Source organism: Colobus angolensis, unplaced genomic scaffold (assembly GCF_000951035.1).
Source record: "Colobus angolensis palliatus isolate OR3802 unplaced genomic scaffold, Cang.pa_1.0 Scaffold162, whole genome shotgun sequence".
Lineage (NCBI taxonomy): Eukaryota > Metazoa > Chordata > Mammalia > Primates > Cercopithecidae > Colobus > Colobus angolensis.
Genome location: NW_012114733.1, coordinates 6936162 through 6943324, shown reverse-complemented (window position 1 = coordinate 6943324; position 7163 = coordinate 6936162).

Genomic DNA, 7163 nt, shown 5'->3' with positions numbered 1-7163 from the left:
GGGTCAGGGAACCACTTGAGGAGGCAGTCTGTCCCTTAGTAGAGCTTGAGCACTGTGCTGGGAAATCTGCTGCTCTCTTCAGAGCCAGCAGGCAGGAATGTTTAAGTCTGCTGAAGTTGTGCCCACAGCCGCCTCTTCCCCCATGTGCTGTGTCCCCAGGGAGATGGGAGTTTGAAGTATAAGCCCCTGACTGGGGCTACTGCCTTTCTTTCAGAGATGCCCTGCCCAGAGAGGAGGAATGTAGAGAGACAGTCTGGCTACAGTGGCTTTGTGGAGCTGTGGTGGGCTCTGGCCAGTCCGAACTTCCAGGTGGTTTTGTTTACACTATGAAGGGAAGACTGCCTATTCAAGCCTCAGTAATGGCAGACGCCCCTCCCCACACCAAGCTCTAGCATCCCAGGTTAACTTCAGACTGCTGTGCTGGTAGCGAGAATTTCAAGCCAGTGGATCTTATCTTGAAGGGCTCTGTGGGGGTGGGATCGGATCACTTGGCTCCCTGGCTTCAACCCCCTTTCCAGGGGGGTGAATGGGTCTGTCTTGCTGGCATTCCAGGCGCCACTGGGGTATGAAAAAAAAACTCCTGCAGCTAGCTCAGTGTCTGCCTAAATGGCTGTCCGGTTTTGTGCTTGAAACCCAGGGCCCTGGTGGTGTAGGCACCAAGGGGTCTCCTGGTCTGTTGGTTGTGAAGACCATGGGAAAAGCATAGTATCTGGGCCAGAATGCACCGTTCCTTACAGCACAGTCTTTCACAGCTTCCCTTAGCTAGGGGAGGGAGTTCTGCAACCCCTTGTGCTTCCCGGGTGAGGTCACACCCCACCCTGCTTCAGCTTGCCCTCCCTGGGCTGTACCTACTGTCTAACCAGCCCCAGTGGGATGAGCTGGGTACCTCAGCCGGAAATGCAGAAATCACCTTCCTTCTGCATTGATCTCGCTGGGAGCTGAAGACCACAGCTGTTCCTGTTTGGCCATCTTGCCCAGGAATCCAGCTTTCCCTATTATTAATATTATGCATTAGTGTGGCACATTTGTTACAATTAATGAGCCAATATTAAATCAGTATTATTAACTAAAGCCATAGTTTACATTAAGGTTCATTCTTTGTTTTGTACATTCTATGGATTTTGACAAGTGTTGTGTAATATGTATCCATAATTACATTATCATACAGAGTTCAGTCAAGTGTCAATACTTTCTGAGAAATGCATCATTTGGAGATTTCCAAGTTGTGTGAACATCATAGAGAGTACTTTACACAAACCTAGTTGATATAACCTACTACACACCTGTATATGGATAGTCTATTGCTCCTAGGCTATAAACCTGTACAGCAGGTTACTGTACTGAATACCATAGGCAATTACAACACAGGGTAAGTATTTCTGTTTCTAAATGTATCTAAACATAGAAAAGGTACAGCAAAAATATATAAAAGGTAAAAATGGTGCACCTCAATAAGGCACATATCATGAATAGAATGTGCAGAACTGGAAGTTGCTCTGCATGAGTCAGTGAGAAAGTATAAGTGAATGTGGAAGTCTAGGATATTACTGTACACTACTGTAGACTTTATCAACCCTGTACACTTAGGCTACATTAAATTTATTTAATTTTTGGCCGGGCATGGTAGCTCACGCCTGTAATCCCAGCACTTTGGGAGGCTGTTGTGGGTGGATCACGAGGTCAGGAGATCGAGACCACGGTGAAACCCCATCTCTACTAAAAATACAAAAAATTAGCAAAGCACGGTGGTGGGCACCTGTAGTCACAGCTACTCAGGAGGCTGAGGCAGGAGAATGGCGTGAACCTGGGAGGCTGAGCTTGAAGTGAACCGAGATCGCACCACTGCACTCCAACCTGGACGACAGAGCAAAACTCCTTCTCAAAAAAAAAAAAAATTTCATTTTTTCTTCAATAATAAATTAATCTTAGCTTACTGTGATTCTTTTACTTTATAAACCTTTTGGTTGGGTGCAGTAACTCATACCTATAATTCCAGCACTTTGGGAGGCTGAACCAAGAGGATCACTTGAGCCTAGGAGTTCGAGACCAGCCTGGGCAACATGGCAAGACCTGGTCTCACCTGGTCTCTACAAAAAATACAAAAATTAGCCACGTGTGGTGGCAGGCACTTGTAATCCCACCTACTCGGGAGGCTGAGGCAGGAAGATCACTTGAGCCTGGGAAAGTTGAGGGTGCAGGGAGCCATGATCACGCCACTGCACTCCAGCCTTGGTGACAGAGTGAGACCCTGTCTCACAAAACAACACAAAACAAAACCCTTATAATTTTTAAAAAACTTTTTGGCTCTTTTGTAATAACACTTAGCTTAAAACACACAGACATTGTACAGTCATACAAAAATCTTCTTTCTTTATATTCTTATTCTATAAGCTTTTTTCTACTTTTGTAATTTTTAATTATATTAACTTTTTAAACATTTTCGTAACAAAAAAAAAAAACTAAAACACAAACATTGCTCTAGGCCTACACAGGGTCAGGATCACTAATATCATTGTCCTCCACCTCCACAGCTTGTCCCACTGGAAGATCTTTGGAGGAAATAGCACACATGAAGCTGTCATCTCCTATAATAACAATGCCTTTTTCTGGGATATCACCTGGAGAACCTGCCTGAGGCCATTTTACAGTTAACTTTTAAAAAGATATGTAAATAACAGTGCACTCTTAAAAAGCAATAAAAAGTATAGTATCGTAAATATATAAATCAGTAATATAATCATTTATTATCATTATTGTGTATTTTGTACTGTACATAATTGTATGTGCTATACCATTACACAACTGGCAGTGTAGTAGGTGTGTTTATACTAGCATCACTGCAGACACATCACTACAAATATGTGAGTCATATGTTGTGCCACGACATTGGGATGGCTGTGATGTCACTAGGCAGTAGAAATTTTTCAGCTCCGTTATAATATTATGGGACCACTTTGGTGCTATATGTGGTCTGTCATTGATGAAAACATTATGTGGTGTATGATTGTTCCACTGTTGTAAACAAACCCCTGCGTTCATTTTCCCAAAACCTGCCAACCACTGATCTTTTCACTGTCTCCATAGCTTTTTCCTTTTCCAGAATGTCATATAGTTGTAATTGTAACATGTAACCTTCTCAGATTGTCTTTATTCACTTAGCAATATGCATTTAAGCTCTCTTTATGTTTTTTTCATGGCTCAATAGCTCATTTCTTTTTAATGATGAATAAAAATTTCATTGTATGGGTATACTACAGTTTATTTACCTATTGAAACACATCTTGGTTGCTTCCAGATTTTGGTAATTGCTATAACTTTTGCATTTGAATTTTATGTTGACAGAAGTTTTCAACTGGTTAGGGTAAATATGCCTTTTTCGAGAGACACAGCATGTGACATGAAGTGCTTTCCCTAAGCCTTCCTGGCAGTTAGAAATGGCGCAGTAGTATCATAAGTTTGCTTCACATTTGCACTGGAGCCAATGTTGGATTTGCAGGGGATTCTAAATGTACAGTAGTACTTAAGAACCCATATAAAGGCTGGGCACAGTGGCTCACACCTGTAATCCCAGCACTTTGGGAGGCCGAGGTGGGTGGATCATGAGGTCAACAGTTCACGACCACCCTGGCCAAGATGATGAAACTCCATCCCTACTAAGAATACAAAAATTAGCTGGGCACAGTGGCGGGCGCCTATAATCCCAGCTACTCGGGAGGCTGAGGCAGGAGAATCACTTGAACCCAGACAGCAGAGGTTGCAGTGAGCTGAGATCGCAACACTGCATTCCAGCCTGGGTGGCAGAGTGAGACTGTCTCAAAAAATGAAAACAAAAAAAGAACCCATATAAGTAGTGGGCTCAAGGACCAGCTCACTGGTACCTATAGCTGTCATCCCTCCTTATCCAAGAAGTTTCTAGTGGGACAAAGGGGATGAAGTTTCCATGCAGAAACTTCAGAGAGGGTCACCCATTAGGGATAAGGGAATACAAAGGTAACACCTCTAAAAGTCTCTGACACCAGGACGCTGTGGTAGTATGAGCCCAGCAGTTATCTGATGACCATGAAATGTGCTCATCATGCAGCCAGTTGCTGAACACCGTCATTGACAAGAACCAGATTGGGTGAAGACAAAAGCAGTCAGAGCCAATGAAGAGCGGATCCCAGACTTTAAGAGGAGATGACAGCCCAGGCGTAGTCACACGCCTGTAATCCCAGCACTTTGGGAGGCCTAGGCGGGTGGAGCATCTGAGGTCCAGGCCAACATGGCAAAACCTTGTGTCTATTAAAAATACAAAAATTACCTGGACGTGGTGGCACACAACTGTAGTCCTAGCTACTCGGGAGGCTGAGGCAGGAAAATCACTTGAACCTAGGATTCAGAGGTTGCAGTGAGCTGAGATTGTGCCACTGCACTTCAACCTGGGCAACATAGCAAGACTCCATCTCAAAAAAAAAAAAAAAAAAAGGAGATGCCAGTCTAGGACCTTGTTGTCAAATCAGACAAACGTCCTCACAGAAATCAATCAGATATCTTGAAAGACAAGGCAGGCAAAATATCCACTTGGGCTCCTCAAGCCCTGTCTCACCCTCACAAGGACACAATTGCTTCCCTTTTCAATGTAGACTTTATCTCTGGAAATAAGAAGAGAGGAGGGAAACAGATCTGTTGACGGGAATTTGAAATTTAGCTTAACTGGATACACACCTGAAATGGTCTAAGATACTTTTAAACAGCATGCTTAGGTATCTCCCTTCCAGCTCTTCATATCTGCCTGTAGTTGGAACTGGGGGTCCATACCCAAAAGGAAGTTTAGATCATTGAGGAAGGAAGAGGAGTGCGGGGAGAGAGGAAAAGGATGAAGATTTTTTTTTCTTTTTTGCCAATCTAAGAGAGTTTGTTATATTTTTGCTCCACAATATGGGTTATATTATATAATATATTTTATATAAAAATGTCCTGTGGAATAGTAAGATGGGAAGCACTGCTTGAAAGACAGAAGCCAGGGACTTCTTACCTGGAAAGCAATGTAATCCTTCAATTAAGGGTTGGGAACAGTCAGTGTGTGTTTCAATCGCAGCAGCATCCTCACTTATTTTAAACAAAGTAATTAACCTGACTGACCTTTTGATTACTTAGCTATGAAATAAAGATACTACTAATATCTACTTAATGGACTGCTTTGATATTTAATAAGAGATGCATGTAAATCTTCCAGCACAGCGATTAATAAGAATTATTAAGCTCTAAACTTTATGCCAAGTAACTTTGTATAAGTCACATGGGCTATTTGACTCTAAATTTTCACATATGTAATAAGAATTACTGCCTCTTTTACAGGGTAGTTGTAAGGATTGAATGAGATAACTAAATAATGGGTGAGTGCACAGTATATATTGGGAGCATATTAGCTTTCCCCTCTCATCTCTTAATAACATCTAGAATAGTGCAATACTTATAATACTACTTACAACTCTTAAGGATCTATTGAGAAACTACTTACTTCTATTTCTGTAGTTGCTGGTCTCTTTATTGAATTCTATACCCGAGGAGGCTCAATTAATGACGCAAGGGTTGAGTCTTGTCAGCTTTAAGAAGGAAGTACATGTGTATTTTGTATGCCCTTATTTCTTTCAGCATATTTTTTCATCCTTCCTCACTCACATCTCTCTTCACTTTCCAGAGTTCCCATTTCGGCCCCATCCAGGCCTATATGCGCTGTACATGCTGGGTCACCATAACTCTTCTACGGTCAAATATTTTGCTTTGAGGGTGTTCTCCTCTGCTGACTAATGGATGGTTAGTAACCTGAAAAATGGATCCCTCTTGGGTTCTTCAAGACCGATAATGGGTTAATTCGCATGTCATTATTTCTTTACAGGTGTTACAATTTAACAGGATACTCTGGTAGCTTCTGTGTTTTAACCCATAGGAATAATTTCTTTTATAGTCCCATTACCATTCTTGAGTACTAATAATGAAATATTTTTAGATTAGACACTCACTTGGGGCCCTGCATATGACACTCAGAGCTGTCTACTTTGCTAACACAGAGTAAACCCTGATCAGGACAGTATAAACACTGGTATCCTAGAGACTTGGAAATGTTAACTTATCTCCATTACGTTGTGCCCAGGGAGTGGCGTGGGCGCTGAAAGCATAAGGCCAAATAAAAAAAGTTTATTAAGTGAACATAATTTTTCCACCACAGATAAAATTCTGCCTTCAAATCCTTACTGGAGCTCTACATTTAATATTGGAAACTTAAGAATATTGTAAAATTCCTCTTTAAAGTAGACATTTCACAAAGGAAGTAAGGACAATATTATGTGTTCACTGGCAATATACTCTTATTTATTCCTATTTAAGTCAACATTGCCCAGTGGTTGCACCCTGTATTTGGGATATTAAAATACAATTTCTACTTGGGAGGCTGAGGCATGAAAATTACTTGAACCCAGGAGGCAGAGGTTGCAGTGAGCTGAGATTGTGCCACTGCACTCCTACCTGGGCAACAAAGTGAGATCCTGTCTCAGATAAATAAATTAAGTTAAATTAAATTAAATCTCAAATATGTGTGTTATTACAGGGTTTTAATGTTTATAATCTTCGTTCTTTCCATGACATGTAAGTGTTATTACCATTTCTTCTCACCTATTCTTTACAAAACTACTCTGGCTTCTTTACACAGAAAAAAAGAAAACAGCTCCTGTTGCCTTTTGCCTCTCATCCAGAAAGGCATCCATCTGCCTTTCTAATATCTCCTCATCCTGTCAGGCCACAAATGGTGAGCGCTGCTCTCTCTGATGAGTTACTGACACTGAGTTTCTGTTTAAAGAAAACTGTAAGAAGGTTATATCCTAGACCTGAACTAGGATATCACCTCCTGGCTTAAAATATTTGAAAACTCCCTTCTTAGTTGTGAATCCATTTACCTACCAGTATTTGTCGTTCCCATGTATTCATAAGGCAACGTGCTGGAAACCACAGTGGATGGAAAAAGTCATTAATTTCCTGAATGACTCTTGACAATCTATTGGAAAGGCGAGGTATACACAATGTTACTGGGATTTTTCTCCATATCGGGCTGGCAAACTACAGGTCATGAGTTGGCCCATGGCCTGTTTTTATATGGCTCAAGAGCTAAAAAAGTTTTTTTTTTTTTT